Source organism: Gopherus flavomarginatus, chromosome 3 (genome assembly GCF_025201925.1).
Source record: "Gopherus flavomarginatus isolate rGopFla2 chromosome 3, rGopFla2.mat.asm, whole genome shotgun sequence".
NCBI lineage: Eukaryota > Metazoa > Chordata > Testudines > Testudinidae > Gopherus > Gopherus flavomarginatus.
This window is the reverse complement of record NC_066619.1, coordinates 25628672-25650730: the sequence shown is the minus strand read 5'-3', so window position 1 is coordinate 25650730 and position 22059 is coordinate 25628672. Positions and strand designations below refer to the sequence as shown.

The 22059-nt window shown below is 43.3% G+C and overlaps 2 protein-coding genes across 10 annotated transcripts in view; both read left to right on the top strand.

Moving 5' to 3' along the window:
- Window positions 1–22059, top strand: part of AGXT2 (alanine--glyoxylate aminotransferase 2) — a 346088-nt gene that overhangs the window by 228497 nt on the left and 95532 nt on the right. The window lies entirely within an intron of this gene.
- Window positions 1–22059, top strand: part of PRLR (prolactin receptor) — a 257127-nt gene that overhangs the window by 175544 nt on the left and 59524 nt on the right. For all 9 annotated transcript variants that reach the window (XM_050943780.1, XM_050943782.1, XM_050943779.1 and 6 more), the window contains one exon: window positions 8653–8722. The gene's annotated coding sequence lies outside the window, so the exon portion shown is untranslated. The remainder of the gene's footprint in view (window positions 1–8652; window positions 8723–22059) is intronic.

Below are 22059 nucleotides of genomic sequence, written 5' to 3'. Positions count from 1 at the left end.
AGGTTTGGGCTACACAGATTTATTTATTTTTAAGATATACCTATCTCATAGAGCTGGAAGGGACCCCAAAAGGTCATTGAATCCAGCCCCCTGCCTTCATTGGCAGGACCAAGTACTGATTTTTGCCCCAGATCCCTAAGTGGCCCCCTCAAAGATTGAGCTCACAACCCTGGGTTTAGCGGGCCAATGCTCAAACCACTAAGCTATCTGCTTGGCATCATGGTGCACACACCATTAAAAATCCTTTAATACTTTTTATTAAAGATACAGAAAAGAAGGAAAAACAGTTAAAGCATTTGAAATGTGAAGTATTTGAATAAGGGTTTCATTTTAACGATATCCCTTGTGCCTTTTCCCTTCAGCTGGAGAGAGTTTCTAGAAGGAAAAATCCCCTTGTCTGACACTTTTTTTAAACCATATCGAAGATGGTAATAACTGTCTTTTTGGGGGAAAAGAGAAGTTGTTGTTGCTGTTGTTAAAGTCCAGTCCCATTTTCTAGAAGACAAAACACATACACACAAGGGACAAGAAAAGAACAGCAAAGATAGAAAATGCAGCTTCTATCTCTGGTGTTGCCTTTCACTTACAACCTCACTGTTGGAGAAACACAGGCACTGCACACGGTTGTGTCAGCCACTCCGAGATCTGGCAAACTTGTAACAACATCAGCCTGTTTAGGGCATTGCTTTTAGTTGGCTCTTTCTGGTCACAGGCTTACAGCAGTTTTGCCAAATATACATTCTTGGCCAGCTAACCACACTCTTATTACACAGAAGGCAAAAGGAGAGATAGAGGAAAGGCAAGAAAGAAGGTAGGGAAGAAAAAGGATATGTGGGGGAGGGGAGAGACATCCCAAGTGACATTTGGGGTGTAGCTGAAGCTGATGGACATGGCAGTGGCATCTGGGACCCTTTCTTTGGTCCAGTCTGGACAGAACAACTCTCCCAATTAAGAAAAAGAAGGCCCAGGGTCCCTGGAGATGTGCAGGGGAGCCATGATTGTGATGCTTACTCCAGCAGCCAATTTTTCTCCCCAAAGTCTCTTTCTTAAGGACCTCAAAAAGGAGTAAAGGGGGAATAACCCGTTCCCTCATTAGTTTGTTCACCAGTTGGGCTTAATATCTGTCACACCAATTTTGGTTTATTAATTTTCAGTACTCAAATCCTCTTGTTTAGCAAGAATGATCTTAACGCAGTCCTTGAGTTATATCAATAGGCCTTTTTGTTTGGACTAATTCAGTCTGTCTGTCTCCCTTCAATACCTTTTCCTGTCAACACTTATAAGTTATTGTGAGGAATTTTCACTTACTTTTTACAGTTGAGCCCACAATTAGAGTAAATTTATAGGCCCAACTATCACAGCAGGTGAGGAGACCTTGCAGGTGTCAGAGAGCTGGCTGTTCCAACTTAAGGGTTCTGCTATTCCCAGCTGTCTAGTTAGAGCAGCTTCACAACCCCTTTACACTTAGGGTTGCCAGGTGTCCGGTTTTTGCCTGGAACTCTCGGTCGAAAAGGGTCCCGACGGCTCCGGTAAGCACCACCGACAGGGCTGTTAAAAGTCCAGTCAGCGATGCTGTGGGTCTAAGGCAGGCTAGTCCCTACTTGTCCTGGCATCGCACTGTGCCCCAGAAGCAGTCAGCAGGTCCAGTTCCAAGGTGGGGGTCACAGGGCTTTGTGCGCTGCTCCCCACCCCGAGCACCAGTTCTGCACTCCCATTGGCTGAAAACCATGGCCAATAGGAGCTAGTGGACGAGAGCAGCGAGCAGCGCGTGGAGTCTCCTACTCCCCACCCCACCCCTGCCTAAGAGCTGGATCTGCTGGTTCCAGGGCACAGCGTGGAGGGAACGGGTCTTCGGCGGCATTTCGGTGGTTGGGGAGTGGTCCGCTCCAGGTCTTCGGTGGCATTTCGGGGGTTGGGGGGCTCCTTCAGTGCTGCAGAAGACCTGGAGTGGACCCCCCACCACCAAAGTGCTGCCAAAGTCCCGGACCGCCACCAGGTATTCAAATTGGGCCCCGCAGTTCATAAAGCCGGCCCTGTTCCTGCACCTCAATACCCTGCCTCAACCCACAGCCCCCTCCTGCACTCTGAATCCCTCGGCCTCACCCCCCAGGCTGGAGCCCCCTCCTCCCCAAACCCTTCGTCTCTGTCCCAACCCCAGCACCTGCTCCTCCAGCTGGAGCCCTCACCCCCTCTTGCACCCCAATTCCCTGCTCCAACCTGGAGCCCCCTCCCTGCACCTTGAACCCTTCATTTCTGGCCCCACCCCAGAGCCAATGCCCCCAGTTAGAGCCCTCACCCCCTCCCACACCCAACCCCCTGCCCCAGCCCAGTGGCAACCCTATTTACATTGCTAGAGCAGCACAAGAGGGCTGGATCAGCTTGAAAATGTGTTGCAATATTTTTTGAACCTATGTAGCACCACATCAGGTATCTAGCATGGCTTCAGTAGGGCACCCTGGGGGTTAAGATAAAAGTATAATTTAAATCATAGATGTATATTCTCTCAATGTGTTTTCAATTTAAATTCTGTAAAACAGGGCTGAACAGGGCACACATCCAGGAACAGGCAATCATACATAGCCATAAAAGGCATCATTACTAACCCATGAAACAGAAATGGGAAGATGCAGCCAACATGAAAGATTGGAGGTGTGGAATCAAGTTTCTAATAAAAATGACTTTTGTATAAGTGGAAAGTCAGCATTTATATAAGCCATCATTAAAGAGCCTTATTGTGTCATTATCTAACCAAAAATCCTTGCTGACAGGTTCCCCCTTCCTATTGTTTAGAAAAACAATAACTGTTTTGATGACTGACTAAGATTTTTATTTCAGGTGATGTGGAAAAAATACCATTTTGAATTAAACATGTGAATGCTGTTAGCATATAAAAGACTTGATTACATAAGAATAAGAGCCTTGGATAGCACAAACAAAAATATAACCTGCACAGATATGACCAGTTAAAGCTGTTTTTAATGTGATATTAAGCAAAGTCAGCTGGTGTTAATTAGAGAAGCAGCAAAACAATTTGCTACACATCTGAATTATGGTGATTAAATCCCATTAAACTGATTTAGAAAAAATCCACCAACTGGAGGCCATTCAGTATATTAAGCAGACAATAAAAAGAGCAAGCATAAAAGTTTTTGATGTTTCCTAGTTATGTGAAAATAGCAAATACTTTAAAACAAAATGCCACTAGAAATGTGGTTTTCATTATACTTTTGTGTAATGGCACTATTTCCATTCAAACAAAGGTCTTCTCTGTGCAAACATTAGACATTTAATGTTTAATATAAAACATATGTGCATCTAAATGCAATTTTCCCTTTTGGAATTTCAGGTTTGAATTTGAAACGTTTTGATGTTCATTTACTTGAAAAGTGAACCGTTTCACTTGAAAATAATCCTGTTCTTGCATGAAAAAACCCAAAAGGTTAGACAGGCTTTAGAACCTTAAACAAATGTGTCACTTGAAAGGTGTGCACAAGAGGAAGAGCTTTGTCACAAACAGGGTTTTCCAAGTTCTCACAACTCTAGTATCACTAGTCACTATAACAAAACTTTTATAACTAGATAAACATAGTGCAGACCAAAGCTCAGTTTTTACAGGCACTGGATTCAAATTTGAGTTCCAAGGAGAAAATTCAGTCATAGGTACTCATATAGTAAATGGAGCAAACTAAGAGCGTTTAATACAAAAGCAATGTGGTTGGATTTGTTGATAATTGCAGTCCTTCCTTATGGAATCGGGATTGAGTATCGTATGGCTGGTCAACTCCTCAGTCTTCAACATCTCCAAACAAAATCTGAGATCACGAGAATTGACATCACTGACCTTCAGTATGCAGATGCCTGTGTCATTCTTGCACACACAGAGGCTGACCTGCAAAGCACCCTAAATCTTTTTGCAGATGCCTGTCACAGACTGGGTCTTTCTCTCAACATCAGGAAAACTAAGGTATTCTACCAGCCCTCACCTGCACTAACTACTCTTCATACTCCACAAATCACCGTCAGCAGAGAACCCTTGGAAAATGTGGACCATTTTCTGTACCTTGGCAGCCAGTTCTCCCAAACAGTCGGCATTGACACAGAAATTGAATACAGGATCTGCTGTGCCAGCACATCTTTTGGAAGACCATTCAAATGAGTCTTCAATGGTAGGGGTCTGCAAATAGATACTGAGATCTTGGTTTACAAGGCAGTTGTCATCACCACCCTTTTCTATGGGTGTGAGACCTGGGTAACCTACAGACAACATCTGAAGTGGCTGGAGTGGTTCCAGCAGCGCTGCCTCAGGAGGATTCTCAGGATCAGCTGGGAAGGCCAACGCACTAACATCAGCACTCTCTCTGCAGCCAACATCAGCACTATAGAGGCACAGGTCATGATGCCAACTCCTCTGGACTGGCCACTGTGTACGTATGCCTGACACTCACCTCCCAAAGCAAGTATTCTTCTCTCGTTAAGGGAAGAAGGGGTCACGGAGGGCAGCGGAAGCGTTTGAAAGACATACTGAAAGTAAACCTTAAAAAACTGGGAGGACTCAGCGCGGAACAGAATGCAGTAGCACCACACCATACACCAAGCCACAGCTCACTTTGAGGAGAACAGATGTGCTCATGAGACAGAGGAGCAACAAAGGAGAAAAGAAAGGGCACAATAGGCCAGCCAACAACTATGTCTCCTCCAAGATTACACCTGTCACTTCTGTGGGAAAACCTGCAGGGCAAGAATTGGGCTCCTCAGCCACTTAAAAACTCACCAATGTATCCCTTTGGCAGACATCATCCTCGCATCGAAAGATAGCCAAAGAAGAAGAACTGCAGTCATAACCCTGAGTTCCTTGAAATGGCATCCTGTATTTCAGCCCTCAGCTATAAATAATCTGAACTCAACTCAGGGAAAAGCAAGAAAAGCAGATTTCATTTTAGTACAGAATGTAAGTTGTTTATTCCTGAAATATTTTTGCTTCAAATACAAGTGCCTGAGGCGCTTTTCCCTCTAGAGTATAAGTGGCTATTTCTTCATCATATAACCGAGGTATGTAGAGCCCAAAAAGGAGACAGGAAGAGTGGAAGGACCATGCTCCAGACAGTAGCATGCTGTATAGTACTTACGCTGATTTTAAAAGGAAAAGCAAAGTGGAGGTGTTTCACACAACAGTAGGTTAAGATTGAGACACTTTTCTTACGCTTTACCTTGCTAGACAATCAATACTGGCAAAAGGCCAATCCTGAATCATTTATGTGAGCAATTGTTGTTCATGTAAGTTGTCTCTTTGTACTTGGTGCATGAGGGAAGGTTTGCAGGATTTGGCCCTAATGCACTGCTTGAAGCATGATTCAGGTGTGCTTGCTGTCAAAGAGTTGAAAGTCTCCCTCAGGAAATCTGGTCACGAGTACCAGCTGTGATATTGTTCTGGCAGTTTCTGGGGATTAGAATAAATAGGTTAATGCACCACCACTCCACCTCTGGAGATCAGAGTTCAAATCTGAATTCTGGAAACAAGCACAGACGAATGTTTGGATCTCTCAACCAACATCCTCTGGATCATTTCTTGCTACTTAAAAAACAAACACAGCTTGGCTTGCCTGGCAGCCTTTGTTCAAGGGAAGGCTGGGATGGAATAGGGGAGGTGGTTCACGTGAGTGCTGTATTTCATTCAGATTATGTTCATAAATAATCCACTTTCACTTCAAGGAAAGTTAGAAAAGAGAAATGAAATTTGGACTGCTGATCAAAGGGTGAATTTACTTCAATCCAGACAGAGGCTCTGGCTGCAACCTTGAAGAGTTTTAATTTTTCTCTCCAGCAAGCCCCATTATTAAACAGGAGCCCTCCAGCTGGATGATAGAACTGGGATTCCTAGTGAGCACCTGTATGGAGTGGAGCAGAGCTTTGAGAGAGCAGCACAAGCAAAGTTACTGGCTTGGCATGCTGGGTGACCAGAGCAGTTTGAAAGTTTGATTGTCTGTTGCAAATTGGTTTCTCAGAAGGGCATTTTGCAGTGTTTTTATTCATGCTGTGGCTCAGCAGCACCTTTTTGAAGACCTGAGGAAAAATATCTGGTTCCAAAATGTGTTAACAGCATATGTTCTGAAATCAGGTACAAGAGCAGACCTACAAAATGCCAACAAAACTAGAGCTAAGTGTGATGAGTTTATTTCCTTCCTTTGTATCCAATTGAGGGTGTATTCAAGGAAATCATAGTAATGTAGGGCTGAAAGGGACCTCAGGAGGTCACCAAATCCAGCTCCCTGTGCTGAGGAAGGACCAAGTACCCATGACAGGTATTTGTCCAACCTGTTTTTTAAAAACTTCCAGCAATGAGGATTCCACAACTTCCTTTGGAAGCCTATTCCAGAGTTTAGCTATCTTTATAGTTAGAAAGATTTTCCTAATATCTAACCTAAATCTCTCTTGCTGCAGATTAAGCCCATTACTGCTTTTCCTATCTTCACTGGGCATGGAGAATAATGCTTCAAGTCAGAGATGCCTAAGAAGTTACTTTAATTATTTATAACAATATAAACGAAAGCCAGATACTGCTTTATCACATTCATTACCAGCAGTTCCTCTCATATACTAACATAGAAATGTTTTTACTGAGCTTTAGATTACATGGATAATATTGTTCTGTCTCTCTTAATTAAAACAGCATGTTGTTTAATCTGCTTAAGGAATTAGTGACTTTTAGCATTGAATCAGGAGGCTTTCCATAAACCGCTTTTACCAGGAGTTTTGGGGAATGTTCACCACTGCAAGTAACAGGGCTTTGTGTTTTTATATTAACTTGTTTAGAGCAGTGACTTTTTTTTTGATAGTTCAGTATTCTTAGTGAACAACTCCACAATCACTCAAGTAATGCAAGCCTGAACGTACAACATGTACTCGGGAAAGTACAAAGAATAAGTTACTGAAGAGAGTCTCTCTCACTGAGGTTCTCTTGAAAAAGAAAGCATTTAAACAAACAGCAATTTGCATAGCCAGTAATTTGCTCTGCTTGCACTACTGTTGCTAATTGTTGGACATACTTTTACTCGGATAAGAATTTTTATTTCCCTGTAGCCCGTGTTCTTTGTCTGCCCCAGACCTGCCTCGGCCATAATGCTCTGATGCAAAAATAATAGGGTGAAGTTCTTTGGCCTGTGTCATACAGGGGGTCACACAAGATGGTTAGAATGACTCCTTCTTGCCTTAAAATCTGTGATCTGATGAACAATTCTGTGTTTATGACACCACTCTGGCTTTTGGTGAAAATGACTTTTTAATGTCAGAAATGAGACATTGGGGGCAGTCCTCCATCAGTGCATGTGTAGAACTCTTCCTATTGAAATCAGTCAGAGTGAAATTCAGTGGCAGTAGGTAGACATATGCTTTTGCTGCATGATCAAGGAACAGAAACCTGAGAAATGTAGGAGGAAACACGTTTAAACCCAACAAGCTGCAATAGATAATGATTAACACTGTTTTGTTTTGTTTCTTGTTTGAATATCACATAAGTATGTTTCCACCCACAGTTAAGCTCCTGTATTTAAAGGACAAATGCATACTTAGAAAGAAAGAAAAAAGCTATTCCCTGTGAAGTAGCCTAGAACACCAAGGCAGCTCATATTTTCAAGCTTCTTTTGTAATTTCTATTTTTTAGGCCGTCTTGGCCAAATTTATTCCCAGTGTAACTCCACTAAATCTACTATCCCCAGAATGAATCTGGCACCTGATTTCTGTTCTGTGTAAAACAGAGATAATATTCCTGCATTGCTGAGCTCCACCTTAATGTATTTTTTACATCATGTCATCTGGATAATTAAGTCCAGTCTTTGCCTTGAACATAAACATATATTTCTGCCTTATTCTGTTTTATGACATTTAAATTATTACATACACACACAAAAAGAGAAATGTAATTCACTTTCCTCAGTTAAATTTGCTCTATCTGTTGTGTTTAACTCCATTTATTGGACTGGAGTTAAACACGAGAATACCCTATTAATTTGTTAGTCCAGCCCCCCAGCCCCACCCCCAACCACCACAGACCCACACATTCCATACTCTATCTCGAGTGCCCTTAGAGCTAAATGTAAAAATATTTTGTTTTATTTCATTCTGCATCTAATGAGAAGGTTTTATAAGTAAATTAGACTAGGCCGATAGTTTCATATGTAACTTTTTATTCCTTACTGGAAGACAATCTGCCCACTGAGCCTTGTATCAGTTAGTCATTCACTATGCGGGCACTGAAAGCAAAGGTTTACCACCCGAGGAAGGGTAACAGTTAAGTACAGTGCTTTTTCTGTAAGACATCCAGCTTCAGTGCACAAATAATGAATGTAAACTGTGCATTCTGAAACTCATTGGTTGTTCCTTGCAGTGGTACAGTACTCATGACAAAAAGATCTAGCATTAGTGTTTCACTAATTTTCATTATTTCTCCCAATTTTTTTTTAATTAAATAAAAATGCTGGGGTTTGTATGTAAATTTGAAGGGCCAAATTCATCAGTGGTATAGGTGGATGCTGCTGCATTGAAGTCAATGTTTTATATCTGCTTACATCAACAATAAATGTTGCCTCTGACATATTTTTGCATAGAAAATATTCTCTCTCTCTTTAATAGTAAAATGCCTTCTCTTTCTTCTCATAGATAATCAACTGATCAGGTATACGTGAACAGCGTTACCAAGAAGACTCCCTCACATAAATGAATCGTACAGGTAGGATGCTAATTTTATGAATACTAGTACTTAATACTAGTACTTTAGTATTTAGTACTAAATCAGTTATATCACAGTAAAATACCTTGATATTGGGCCACTGTAAATTCTAATACAGGATTTACTTAGTATTTCAACAGCTGTTTTTAATTTTCATTCTCTGTAACTTTATGCCCATGTTTCTCTCTCTCAAAAGAAATTGCCAAGAAAGTTAAGATCCCAAAGTGACAAACATGCAACCCTAGCAGGGGAGTGAAAAAGAGTCTTCAAGAGCCATGAAACTGGCAGAATGAAAGATTGTCATTTATTAGCTTTATTCTCTTCAGAGAGGAAGAATGCTCATGTGATATAGGCATTAGAGTGGGACTCAGTGTGTATTGGGGTAAATCACTTATCACTCTGTTCTCAGTTCCCCATCTGTAAAATGGGAATAATTATACTTAAATATTTTTTTATCCAGCACCTAAATAGATAAGTGCCTAAGTTCCATTTTCAGTGACTCAGGTACTTGGAGACTTAGGGCTAGATTACAGGTATTTAGGTGCCTAATTCCCATTGGACTTTTAAGTGCTTAAGGCTTGGGTGCACAAAAGGAATTAGGCACCTAAAACAGGGACTTGGATGCCTAAGTCTCAGTTTTGGCACCACTGCAATGCACAAAATTCTCACCTAAGTTCCTGCTGTACAAGTTCCCTTGAAACCCATGTTTCTGTTTCTGATCGTGTGCATTGCTGCCTCCTGCTAGGCATCCAGACACCTATCTTCTGCCTTAGCTCTGGAACAATTCACAGACCAGGGGAAGACCAGTGTTTGGCAATCTTAATTCTGCATCAACAAAGTTGGGAGGGATAGCTCAGTGGTTTGAGCATTGGCCTCTTAAACCCAGGGTTGTGAGTTCAATCCTTGAGGGGACCATTTAGGGATTGGGGGCAAAAATTGGGCATTGGTTCTGCTTTGAGCAGGGGGTTCGACTAGATGACCTACTAAGGTCCTTTCTAACCCTGATTTAAAAAAAAAAAACTTAACCTTACACATAACCTAATGAGTGGTAGGGCACTCACCTGAGAGGTGGCAAGTCCCTATTCAAATCTCTTACCCATTTCAGGTGGAGGGGGAACTTGAACTGGGCTGAAAACTATGAGGAAGCACCTGCACCTGGGGATTCTTGTAGAAACAGCATAGGTACCTAACTGCAGGGGAGGGTTCACAGCTGAAAATTGCTAGCAGAGTTACGCACCTCTCTGTAGCCTGGACTGAGATGCATATTTCTGTGAGAAAGACAGGATTTCAGCTCTTACTTTCAGTTCCTTGCAAGTCAGCTTAGCTGCAACCTTGGTGATCTCCAATGAGGGAAAGTTGGTGTTCTCTAATCCAGGGGTTCTCAAACTGTGGGTCATGGACCCCAAAGTGGGTCACAAGGCTAGTGTTAGACTTGCTGGGGCCTAGGGCTGAGGCCAAAGCCGAAACCCAGGCCCCACCACCCAGGGCTGAAGCCGAAGCCCAAGCCCCACTGCCCAGGGAAGAAGTCCTTGGGCTTCAGCTTTCCCCTGGGGCTGCAGTGCTGGGGTGAGCTCAGGCTTCGGTCCCCCCTCCTGGGGTCATATAGTAATTTTTGATGTCAGAAGGGGTGTCATGTGCAATGAAGTTTGAGATCTGCCACAGTCTCATCCAATGGTGGTTCAGTTTCTCAAAGGTATTATTCGTCTCTAACCTCCTGTTCCTATGTATGACTTAAATGCAACACTGGCATCTCTTATGGACCCGCCATATGAACCTTTAGATAATTGCTATCTGGCTGACCTTTTTCAAAAGATAGCTTTTCTCATTGCAATAACTTCACTCGAAAGAGCTTGAGAAATTCAGGCCCTTACGTCAGGCCCTCTGTATGCCCAGTTCTTCAAAGATAAGGTGGCCTTAAGGCCACCTCCTAAGTTTTTGACAAAATCTGTATCATCCTTTCATCTGAACCAAATGATACACTTACCTGTATTCTTCCCAAAGCTGCACTCCAGTAGTGAGGAACAGCATCTTCATAAGTTAGACAAGAGAAGAGCATTAGTTCTATTAGGTTTAGACAAAACCAAGCCCTTTTGAGCATCTCCTTTGCCTTTTTGTTTCATATGCTGCTAGAAAGAAAGGTTATGCAGTTTAAGCACTGGCTATTTCCAGGTGGATTGCAGCTTGCATTACAACAGACTATTGGGTAGCATAACTTCCTTCTCCAGAAGGGCTCTTAGCTCAGTCCACAAGAACACAGTCTAACACAGACATATGTAGGGCCGCTACATGGTCTTCCATACATACCTTTTCAGCACTGTCATCAGATTGCTTCCAGGTATGGTGCCAGTTTAAGAGAAACAGTTTTGTGATCACTATTCAGTTCGATCCAAGCCTCACTTCCTATCTGAGCTGCTTGGAAGTCACCTGAATGGAATACATGTGTGAACTGACCCCAAGGGTCGGTCCTGGGTGCCCCAAGAGTCGGCCCTGGGGCCGGTTTAGTTCAATGTCTTCATTAATGTTCTAGAGGATGGCATGGACTGCAGCCTCAGCAAGTTTGCTGATGACACTAAACTGGAAGGAGTGGATTGATAACGCTGGAGAGTAGGTCTAGGATACAGAGGGACCTAGACAAATTAGAGGATTGGACCAAAAGAAATCTGATGAGATTCAACAAGGACAAGTTCAGATTCCTGCACTTAGGACAGAAGAATCTCATGCACTGCTACAGACTAGGCACCGAGTGGCTAGGCAGCAGTTCTGCAGAAAAGGACTATGAGGTTTCAGTGGATGAGAAGCTGGAGTTGACAGTGTGTCCTTGTTGCCAGGAAGGCTAACGGCATTTTGGGCTGTATAAGTAGGGGCATTGCCAACAGATCGAGGGATGTGATCATTCCCCTCTATTCGACATTGGTGAACCCTCATCTGAAGTACTGTGTCCAGTTTTGGGCCCCACACTACAAGAAGGATGTGGAAAAAATTAGAAAGAGTCCAGTGGAGGGCAACAAAAATGATTAGGGGGTTGGAACACATGACTTATGAGGAGAGGCTGAGGGGAACTGGGATTGTTTAATCTGCAGAAGAGAAGAATTAGAGGGGATTTAATAGCTGCTTTCAGCTACCTGGAAGGGAGTTCCAAAGAGGATGGATCTAGACTGTTCTCAGTGGTAAGAGATGACAGAACAAGGAGTAATGGTCTCAGGTTGCAGTGGGGGAGGTTTAGGTTGGATATTAGGAAAAACTTTTTCACTAGGAGGGTGGTGAATGGGTTACCTAGGGAGATGGTGGTGGAATCTCCTTCCTTAGAGGTTTTTAAGGTCAGGCTTGTCAAAGCCCTGGCTGGGATGATTTAGTTGGGGATTGGTCCTGCTTTGAGCAAGGGGTTGGACTAGATGACCTCCTGAGGTCCCTTCCAACCCTGATATTCTTTCTTCTCTCAGCAGTTCATAGAGTTCTTCAAGATGTGGTTCACACACATTCCGCAATCCTCCCTCTGACACCTCTGCATTGGAGTCTCTGGCCTCATATTCTGGTGCAAATGAACTAAGGGAGATTGGGGTGACACTGACATTAAACAGCCGTGGAAGGGGCCAGAAGGAGGCACACAGCACATGTGCTACCCTAACAGGTATGGCTACAGAAAATTCTCTAGGCATGCTGAGTGCGCACACACCTGAGTGGAATACATGTGTGAACCACATTTCGAAGAACAAGTTACTGTATATAGCCATTCTTTGAAATCTGCTCTCTTGATACAATTATGGCTAGGTATTTATTTAGTTTTTAGTGAAAAGAGATATTTTAAAATAATGTGTTCTCGACAGAAGTATTATAGACAACAGTTGGGGCACAAACAGTAAGCAGTGGGCAACAGTGATTAAGCACAGACATCATAATGAATGGTGAATGCTTCAGTGTTGCTTGGAAATGGGTGGCTTTGTTGCCAGCACTCTCTCAGGTAGTAATACAGATGTCAGGATAAAGCTGCTTTTCATGGTGTTTAGCCATATGTTATGAGCCCCAGGCAAACAACAAGGTTCTCATGGTTCTTTAAGAGTCAGTATTTTGGAAACCTGATCCACAAAACAGGACAGCTAATCATCTCACACTTATATACAGTTTTCAAACTTTTAAAATTTCAATAAAAATGATTAATTGATGTGAGAGCATGATAAAGTTGTGCTATAAGGACTGCACAGTTCCCTACCATTCTTCGTGGAGTGACTTATATGTGGAAACACATACTAAAATCAATATATCCCTGGTTCATTTGAGACAATTCAGTCTGTTGCCTTAACAAATCCTTCCCATCAAGTTCTATATTCCGTAGTTTTGATTCACCATTTCACCAATTTATCCCATCAATACTAGCAAGTTTCATTTTTCCTATAATCCTTGGAGTCTATATAGAGTAGAATGGTTTAAATCAAAGCAATGTAAATCACCAATTTTGTCATAATTTAAATCAGCAAGAAGAAACCCTAATTTAATCCATCAATTTTAATTGGGCTTGTATTTGCATTTCAATTATTTTCCTAATCCATCCTGTTTCATATCCTGTTTAATAGTCCAACAGTGGCTATTACTGGATGCATCAGAAGAAAGTGTAAAAAAAACCCTGATACGAGACTATTGTAAAAAAATAACCCATGCTGTAAATTCCTTCCTAACCTCAAGCTGTTAATATTTGCTTATATCTTGAAGCAAGACTGTCTATATCCTATATATTATAACTGCAGATATTCTTGTTAACCATATGCAGGTCTAATCCTTTCTTTAATCTTACTAAGGTCTTTCTCATGATGATATATTTTGGGACAGAATTCCACAGATTAATTATAAACTAGGTAAAAACTCATCACATATGCTTTTATTAGTTTTAAATTTGTTATAAATAGGAGCTCCCACTTGACCTTTTCCTTATTTTGTATATCTTCTAAAGTACCTTCTTATTTCTGATTATTTGGATTCACAAGCATGAGGAGTTTGACAGACCAGGTATATATTTGCTTGAAGTACATTTATTTTCTGTAAAAATGGCATTTTGAGGTTTCATGCTTATTACTTTCTAAATAAATTCTGTATCAAATATGCTCTGTTTACAAGTAAAATGATGACTTTTTAGTTGTCGTCCTAGGATCTGAGTGGAAATCTGGTTCTTTCTGACAGGTACATCATCACTAGTAATAAAGGTCCTGCAGGCTAAATTATAACTCAATTTATACCTATGCAACCAAATTGTCTTTAGTAAGTTTGCCCAGGCATACCCGATTAACTTAATAAACAAACCTGTGGATTATGCACAAGAAGAAAGAGAATCTAGCTTGCTCATTCTCTTTTATCAGCCTGTCCAATCTGCAGAGCTCACAGAATTGAAAAGTACTAAGAACATTTATTTTCACTAAATTCAGCAGATGAAACTGAACACAGAGCCTATCCACTGCATAAGATGGGTCCATTTTTTACACAGACACTTTACACAGTAGAGCACTTTAAATAATAACCATTTACCATACGCACCCTAGAGATATATTGCCCTCTAGCTCGCTCTAGTGGATCATTCCAGTTGATTAATGCTTCCAGGACAACAATTCCAGATAATGAAACAGTGATACAGCCCAGGTCTCACTCCAGTGAAGCTTATTGTTATCTGTTTTTGTTGCAAACACAGCAGCAAGATGAGGACAGACACAAGGATAGATTTTAAGCAGCAGGCTGCAACTTTATTAAACTTTAACGTGGGAGGGGCACTACCCATATTCTCCTATGCCAGGTGTTTAATTGGTTCCAGTTGGAAGGTTACAGGGCTCCATACCATATATCTCATAATTCAAGGTAGGCTCTCCTCAGCCTACACACAAACCTCAGCTCTTTCAAGACCTAGCACTCTCCCCACCTCGAGGGGGACAGTGGGTGCATCAGGGTGGGGACCTCTTCCTGCAAAGAGCCACGATATCTCACCCTATCCCAAGGCCTCCAGGTCTTTCACTTCTGGGAAATGTTCATTTTATTTTCTTAACTGCCCTGAAAACCGGCTGCAGGGAGCCCCAGCCATGCTGCTTGATATCACAACGCCTGCCTCATTCCATTCCCTCACATCCCATAGCCATATATCAACATCTTCATCTGACAAAGGTATGCCATCATCCCTGAAAACTTCCAAACAATTGTCAGTGATGTCCCTGTTCTGTATCACCGAACTCCTGCTGGCCAACGAAGTGAGTTCCAAGAGTCTGTTGTCCTGAAATTGAGAGAGAGCCTTGACAACACCATTATTCGCTCCTGAGACATGCACTGTGTGAAAAAGGATGTTAAGCCTCAGGCAATGTAAAATGAAAGCCCCCAACAGCCTCATTACCAGTGCAGTCTTGGCCAAGTGTCAGTTTGCAGCAGGAGTCAGCAACCTTTCAGAAGTGGTGTGCCGAGTCTTCATTTATTCACTCTAATTTAAGGTTCCGCGTGCCAGTAATACATTTTAGTGTTTTTAGAAGGTCTCTTTCTATAAATCTATAGTATATAACTAAACTATTGTTGTATGTAATGTAAATACTATTTTTAAAATTTTTAAGAAGCTTCATTTAAAATTAAATTAAAATGCAGAGCCCCCCAGACCGGTGGCCAGGACCCGGGCAGTGTGAGTGCCACTGAAAATCAGCTCACATGCCACCTTCGGCACACGTGCCATAGGTTGCCTACCCCTGGTTTACAGTATGAACCACAGTTTGTGTTTTTGCACCAGAAATGGACATTTTTATTCTGAAAGTTTTCTCCCCAAATAGTGACTGCCACTAATATAGGAAAAAACTTGAGGAAGGTGATGTCCCTTGTAATATTGAGAGCCATTCAGATTTCTGGTCAGCTCTGTGCATACCCCTCTACTTGAAAGTAAACCCCTAAACCTATGCTTCCCAAGGCATCGGACTGTACCTACAGCTCTATCTTGAGCAACATCTCCAAATACCATGTCAAACCCCCATTAAAATCTTCCGGGGACCTTTCCCACACTTCTAAGTCTTCGTTTATTTCCCTTGTCATTCTGATAAAATGGTAGAGTTTTCACACTCCGGAGGCAGATGCCAGATGGGTACAAAATGCCTGACTGGCAAGCAAAGTTTTGGTGCCCCATGATCACCTGCAGTTCCCGCAGAGTAATTTTCTTTGCTCCTTTGAAAGCCTGTATCAGCACCCTGACTGATTGCAACTTCTCTGTAGATAACATAGAGACACTCTGAACTGAGTCCTGGTCAATGCCCAGGTATGTTAAACTTTAGGCAGGGCCTTCTGGGTTTTTTTTAGTTCTTCTTCTTCCATCACAAGGAGGACCTCAAGGTGCTCAGCTAGGTTCTGAAATGCCTGAAGAATGTACTTGCAGTTGCCTGTCACTAATCTTCCTGCAAATAAGTTGTCACGGCAGTGCAGTGAGTGATGCAGGCCAGTCTCACACATCACCACCCACTCCAACATGGAGCTGAATCTTTTGCAAGTGGCACATTACACAGAGAACACCACAGACTTGGCTTTATCAAAATAGTAATGATCTTCAAACTGAAACCTAAGCACATCAAAGTCCCTGGGATGAACTGGTAGCAACTGAAATGCAGACTTGATGTCACATTTTGCCAACATTGCCTCAGGGCCGCATTTCCTAACCATGGCTAGCACAGTATCACATGACAAGTATCTCACTGAACAGCTGGGGGTTAATATAAGCATTTATCGATGAGCCCTGACTCGGATAGGACAGGTGATGGATAAGCCTTTGCCTTCTTCAGAACTGCACCCCAGGGAGATATGTGCAATTCCCTCAGATAGGGCTTGCCACTCTCCCTGCTGCCACCTTCAAGGTAATCTTTGCCCTTAGTTTAGGCTCGAAGCCTTTAATGGATTTAGTTGCTAACTTTCATATAGTAAATAAGCACCCCGACTTTCACAATAAGCCAAAAATCAAACTAATCCCATTTCAAAACAAGGCCTAAACAAGCCAATCCCTAACAACCCCAACAGTCTATGTGACTAGATCCCCACCCCCAGCATGCAATCTGGGACTGTGGTGGGTCTGCTGTGCACCCCTGACTCTCTCCCCAGCCTTGCCCCTGCTTTCCTCTTGCCCCCGATTGCCCTCCTCTTTCCCTTGCTTGCCGGGAGTCAATCAAAAAAAAGCAACAAGCTACAAGTCAAACAAGCTACAAGCAAAAAGTAGCCAACAAACAACTCACAAGCCAATTAAGCCAAAAACAAGCCCAATTTCTGTGTCTTGTTTCATGGGTTTGGCATTCTGATTTCAAGCTCTCTGCCTAAGAGTGGCACCTCATACCCTCACCTGGGCTTTGAAAACCACCTGAAAATCTGTTCCATAAATAAGCTGCATCTTTTTTTCCCCCATAAACCTGTATCTTGACTGGAGAAGGAGCCTTTTCCATGATTATTGCCTCCGTCTGTAGCATCTCCTGAAACACTAACTTTGCAGACTCCCCTTTCCTACTGCCCTATTGGAGCCACTTTTTCTGCCCCTCCAACAGAAAAGTGCACTCTGCTGATCCCCACACCTCATACAGCGGCGTTTATACCTGCACTGGGATCGAAAACCTTTCTCATCATTAAATGCAAAAGCACACATTGGCTTTTATAGCTGCCTTTTGATTAAAAGACTTTGGCATTGTCCACCTGCTGTCTGTAAATACCAGCTGGATAAGAAGTCATATACTCCAGTCAAAATTCCCGGTCTGTTTTACCACAAGTTCCTTTGCTGCCCTTTGTCAAAATTCTTGGTCATATCTTAACCATGCAGTCCAACCATGTAGCACAAGCCCTCACTACTAAGTTCTATACCAGAATAAGGAAATACACCTCTTGGGTTGCTCACACAAAATTATACTCACATAAATGCGAAAGGCTGCAGACAAGTTCTCAAGAGTTGGAGGTATCTTAGGTTTGTGGGGTTTGTCCTCATTTTTGTGCATTTTGCCCCTTTCTTCTGTCTGCTCGTCCCTGAACAACAAGGTAAATAAATCCACAAATTCCCTTTTCCAAATCTTTTCCTTAGCCCCTTTAGACAGATGATTCTTGAGTAAGTGATTAGATCCTGCATAAGCTCTATGGACATTAGCTGCCTTGTCTCTTGCCCGTGTTTCATTAGGAATGATGCCCTCTGGAGCCAGGGTGAAGTCCCTCTCTAATTGCTCCATATTCCAGTGTGAGATTTGAGTCCCACTCCTAAACTTTGACAGTGTTACTTCCTCATCTGAGAGGAACCCACTCTTGTCAGGCAGGCTTTCCAACTTATGGGCCACCAATGCCAGTGACTTTGCCAGGTCACCCCATATCCTTTAGATGGTACATTCTGAGGGAGGAGGGACCTGGGCCACCACCCTTCCCCAAGTGCCAAGGTTTGCAATCTCTCCTTCATTATCTGCAACTGCTGGTGAACTCTCACCTCCCCCCACGCCCTGCTGCATCCTGAGGATGCCTGTTGAATTCTTGGCAGGTTATGGAAGTGAGGCGCAGGTCCAGGGTGACTCATCCATTCTTTGGCATCCTTGTCCACCTCAGTGAGGCTTGGACCCTAGCTAACCTTGAACTCAGACCCTGAATCCATCCTATGGACCTCCTGTATGAGGGGTTCACAATCTCATCCCAGGAATTCTTCCAGTTCACCACTATCCTGAAAAAAGCACTGTCCCTGCCAAGGTCCCATGTCCTGCTCAGCTGCTCCCCTCAGTGTGTGATTCTCTTTGGCGCCTGTGGCAGGCCATTGAGCCTCACCCAAACTCCATTCCTGCAAAGATGGAGCACATCCTTCCCCATGGGGCTGCGATCTCAGGCCCACAATTCCCTGGCAAAGCTGTCTGGGTGAACCCTCGCCCACCTCTGAAGCCAGCACTTTCAGTGCCTCCATTAGGACAGGGCTGGGTCCCTGTGGGAGGGTACCCCTACCACCTATGCCTGCTGCTTTGCCCCAAGGGTAGGGTGGGGGGAAGGGACCAAGCGTTCTTGCTGGCTCCTGCAGAGCAACTCCTGGAGCAGGCACCTGCAGTCCACCTGTACCCTTGGCCAAAGCCTCGTGAGCCCCCCCTCCCAGAAATGGGGGTGGTGCAGCATGACACAAGGAGCACTCTGCTCCCCTGGTAGCCACAGTACGCCCATGGTCTCTCCTTCCATGTGCAGGGAGAAGAGTAGGAGCCAAAGCAACAGACCCATCTCCCACAGGGCCAGCTGGTAGCAGAACCACATGACCCCCGTCCCCCTCCGCAGAGAATAGTGGAAGGGGTGGGAGGGCTGAGGCTACCCAGGAACAGAGGGCCCTTCCCAGCCACTATAGAGGCAGCAGGTCAAATCCTGAGAGCTGGGGAATGCTGGCCAATCAGCACCCCTTCCCTCCAGCTGGCCAATAGGAGCCAAAGACTTCTGGGGGGAGAAGCTACTTAGAGTCCCTTCACAAGTGCATCCTTCCGTGCTGGGATTGTCCCCTGTCATCACTGACCCTATCAACTTCCCCCACCAGTTGAGGTAGGTGGGTGGCACCCAAGAAATTCTGTCTCTGCACAGTAACCTGCCTGAGAAATGAAGCAAGCTACATTGCAAATACAGGGAAATAATATCCTGGGTTGTGCAAGTGAACTAACAATGTCCATAGTAATGGAAATTTGTTAGGGAAAAGTAGAATACACTGGGTCTGCCTACCATCAGTGAGTGGAAAGCTTCCTCAGATTCTAAGTTGCATTATTCCCTCTGTGCATTAATACGTCCTTCCTCTGCCTCATTTATATAGACATGTTATTTTAAAGAACAAATATTTTGCAAACAGAATGTATTGGCCCAAATGTTTTGGCCACAAGGTCTTATTTAACCAAGGAATGCAATAAAATAGGCAAAATAAGAGAGATTGATGAGACCGCAAATAGAGGAAGTAGAAGGCATTCATTAGGTGGCTAGGAAATTAAAATGTTAGAGCAGAGGCAAGGCAGGTACATCATAAAGGGATCCCAAAAGTAAAGAAACAATTAGTAGATGAAAGAATAACATACAAAGTACTGAAATAAAAAAGAGATAATATGTAAGTGCAGCCCAGGAGAAAAGGAATTGAAAAGTCAGGTTAACACAGCGGAAAGCTAATGCAACACCAGTGGCTAAAACAACCTTCCACAACTCCTTATTTCCCAGTTTTACCCTGTCTATTCTCATGAAAATTGTGCAATGTGAAATCCTGAGGCTGGCACCATTAGTAATTAAAAAGACAAATTTAGATACAGTAAACATTTTTCAGACTCTAAAATCTATTCCTGTGATTCATGAGACACAAAACACTTTTGTCACAGATAAAGAAACTGTCTTTTGCAAGATGGAAAGGGAAAACATTTCAGAAATACAGTCTCTATGGTAAACTGTAACTGCAAAATATATGTGCTCACAAGATATATATGTTCACATGCAAATGAAGTAATTGCATGCCAGATGAGTATTTTTGCATGGTGTACCCTTTTTGCACATATTTTGAATATACACTTACCTGTTTATGTTTACTTGTACACATTTTGCAGGTACAACTTAGATGCCCAATATCGAAATTTGACCTCATATGTCAGTGGTCCCCAAACTATGGCATGCACATCCCTATGGGAGTGCAGAGGAACATTCAGGGAATGCAGTGCGGCCTGGGCCAGCACGCACAGGGGCCAGGGAAGGAATGTCACCCTGGCCCCACCCTCAGGGATGCTGGAACAGTTTTTATAGTGAGGGTGCTGAGTGCCATTGAACCAAATTGTAAACCCTGTATGTGATGGGAACCACTTCAAGTCAGGGGGTGCTGCAGCACCCCTCAGACTGCTAGTTTCAGCACCTATGCCAGCCACAGCTCTGGCCCTGGCTGCTGGCTGCGACTTCACTCCCAGTTCCTCTCCTGGCTGTGGCCCCGGCTCCCAACTGTGGCCCGGCTCCCAACCCCAGCCCCAGTCCCTGCTCCACCCACAGCCCAGCTCTGCATTCATTCCCTCTTTGCCACCAGACCAACTCTGCCTCTTGCCCAGCTCCTCCCCCATCCCCAGTTCTACCCCCACTCCACTTGCAACCCAAGCTCCTCTGTTGAGCCAACTATGCAGGAATAGGGGGGTGACGTGGGCAGATTCCATTATCTGCGACAGGAAAAGTTTGGGACAAATTGTCAAATGTAGTAATGATGTAAAAGCTGTTAACTTCTCCCTCGATTATTTCCCCCAGAAACCTGCTCTATAAAAAGAGTACATTGTGGTGTTCGTAGCTATGTAACTAAAACGGGATGTCTGTCTGTTCGGATAGAGACATCCCTAAGGGGAGAATTTATTAATGGAGATTCACTATGTCTCAGTAAGGAGGGGAGGGTGGAAAATGATAAAATAGAGGTAGGATCTGATCAGAAACAGTCAAATGAAAGAGTCCTATTCAATTACATCATGTAATGGCAGACAGCTAAAAAGTGACAAGTTTTTAAAGTGCTTATATATACCAATGCTAGAAGTCTAAATAATAAGATGGGTGAACTAGAGTGTCTCGTATTAAATGGGCATACTGCCATAATAGGCATCACAGAAACTTGGTAGAATGAGGATAATCAATGGAACACAGTAACACCAGGGTACAAAATATATTGGAAGGACAGAACAGGTTGTGATGCTGGGGGAGTGGCACTATATGTGAAAGAAAGTGTAGAATCAAATAAAGTAAAAATCTTAAATGAACCCAACTGTACCATAGAATCTCTATGGATAGTAATTCCGTGCTCTAATAAGAATATAGCAGTAGGGATATATTACTGACCACCTGACTAGGATGGTGATAGTGACTGTGAAATGCTCAGGGAGATTAGAGAGGCTATTAAAATAAAAAACTCAATAATAATGGGGGATTTCACCTATCCCCATACTGACTGCGTACATGTCACCTCAGGATGGATGCAGAGATAAAGTTTCTTGACACCTTAAATGACTGCTTCTTGGAGCAGCTGTTCCTGGAATCCACAAGAGGAGAGGCAATTCTTGATTTAGTCCTAAGCGGAGCACAGAATCTGGTCCATGAGGTGAATATAGCTGGACTGCTTGGTAATAGTGACAATAATATAATTAAATTTAACATCCCTGTGGTGCGAAAAACAGCCCAACACCATAGTGTTTAATTTCAGAAAGGGGAACTACACAAAAATGAGGAGGTTAGTTAAACAGAAAAAGACGGTTACTCACCTTTGTAACTGTTGTTCTTCGAGATGTGTTGCTCATATCCATTCCAGTTAGGTGTGTGCGCGCCGCGTGCACGTTCGTCGGAGAAACTTTTACCCTAGCAACCCAGGCGGGTCGGCTGGGCGCCCCCTG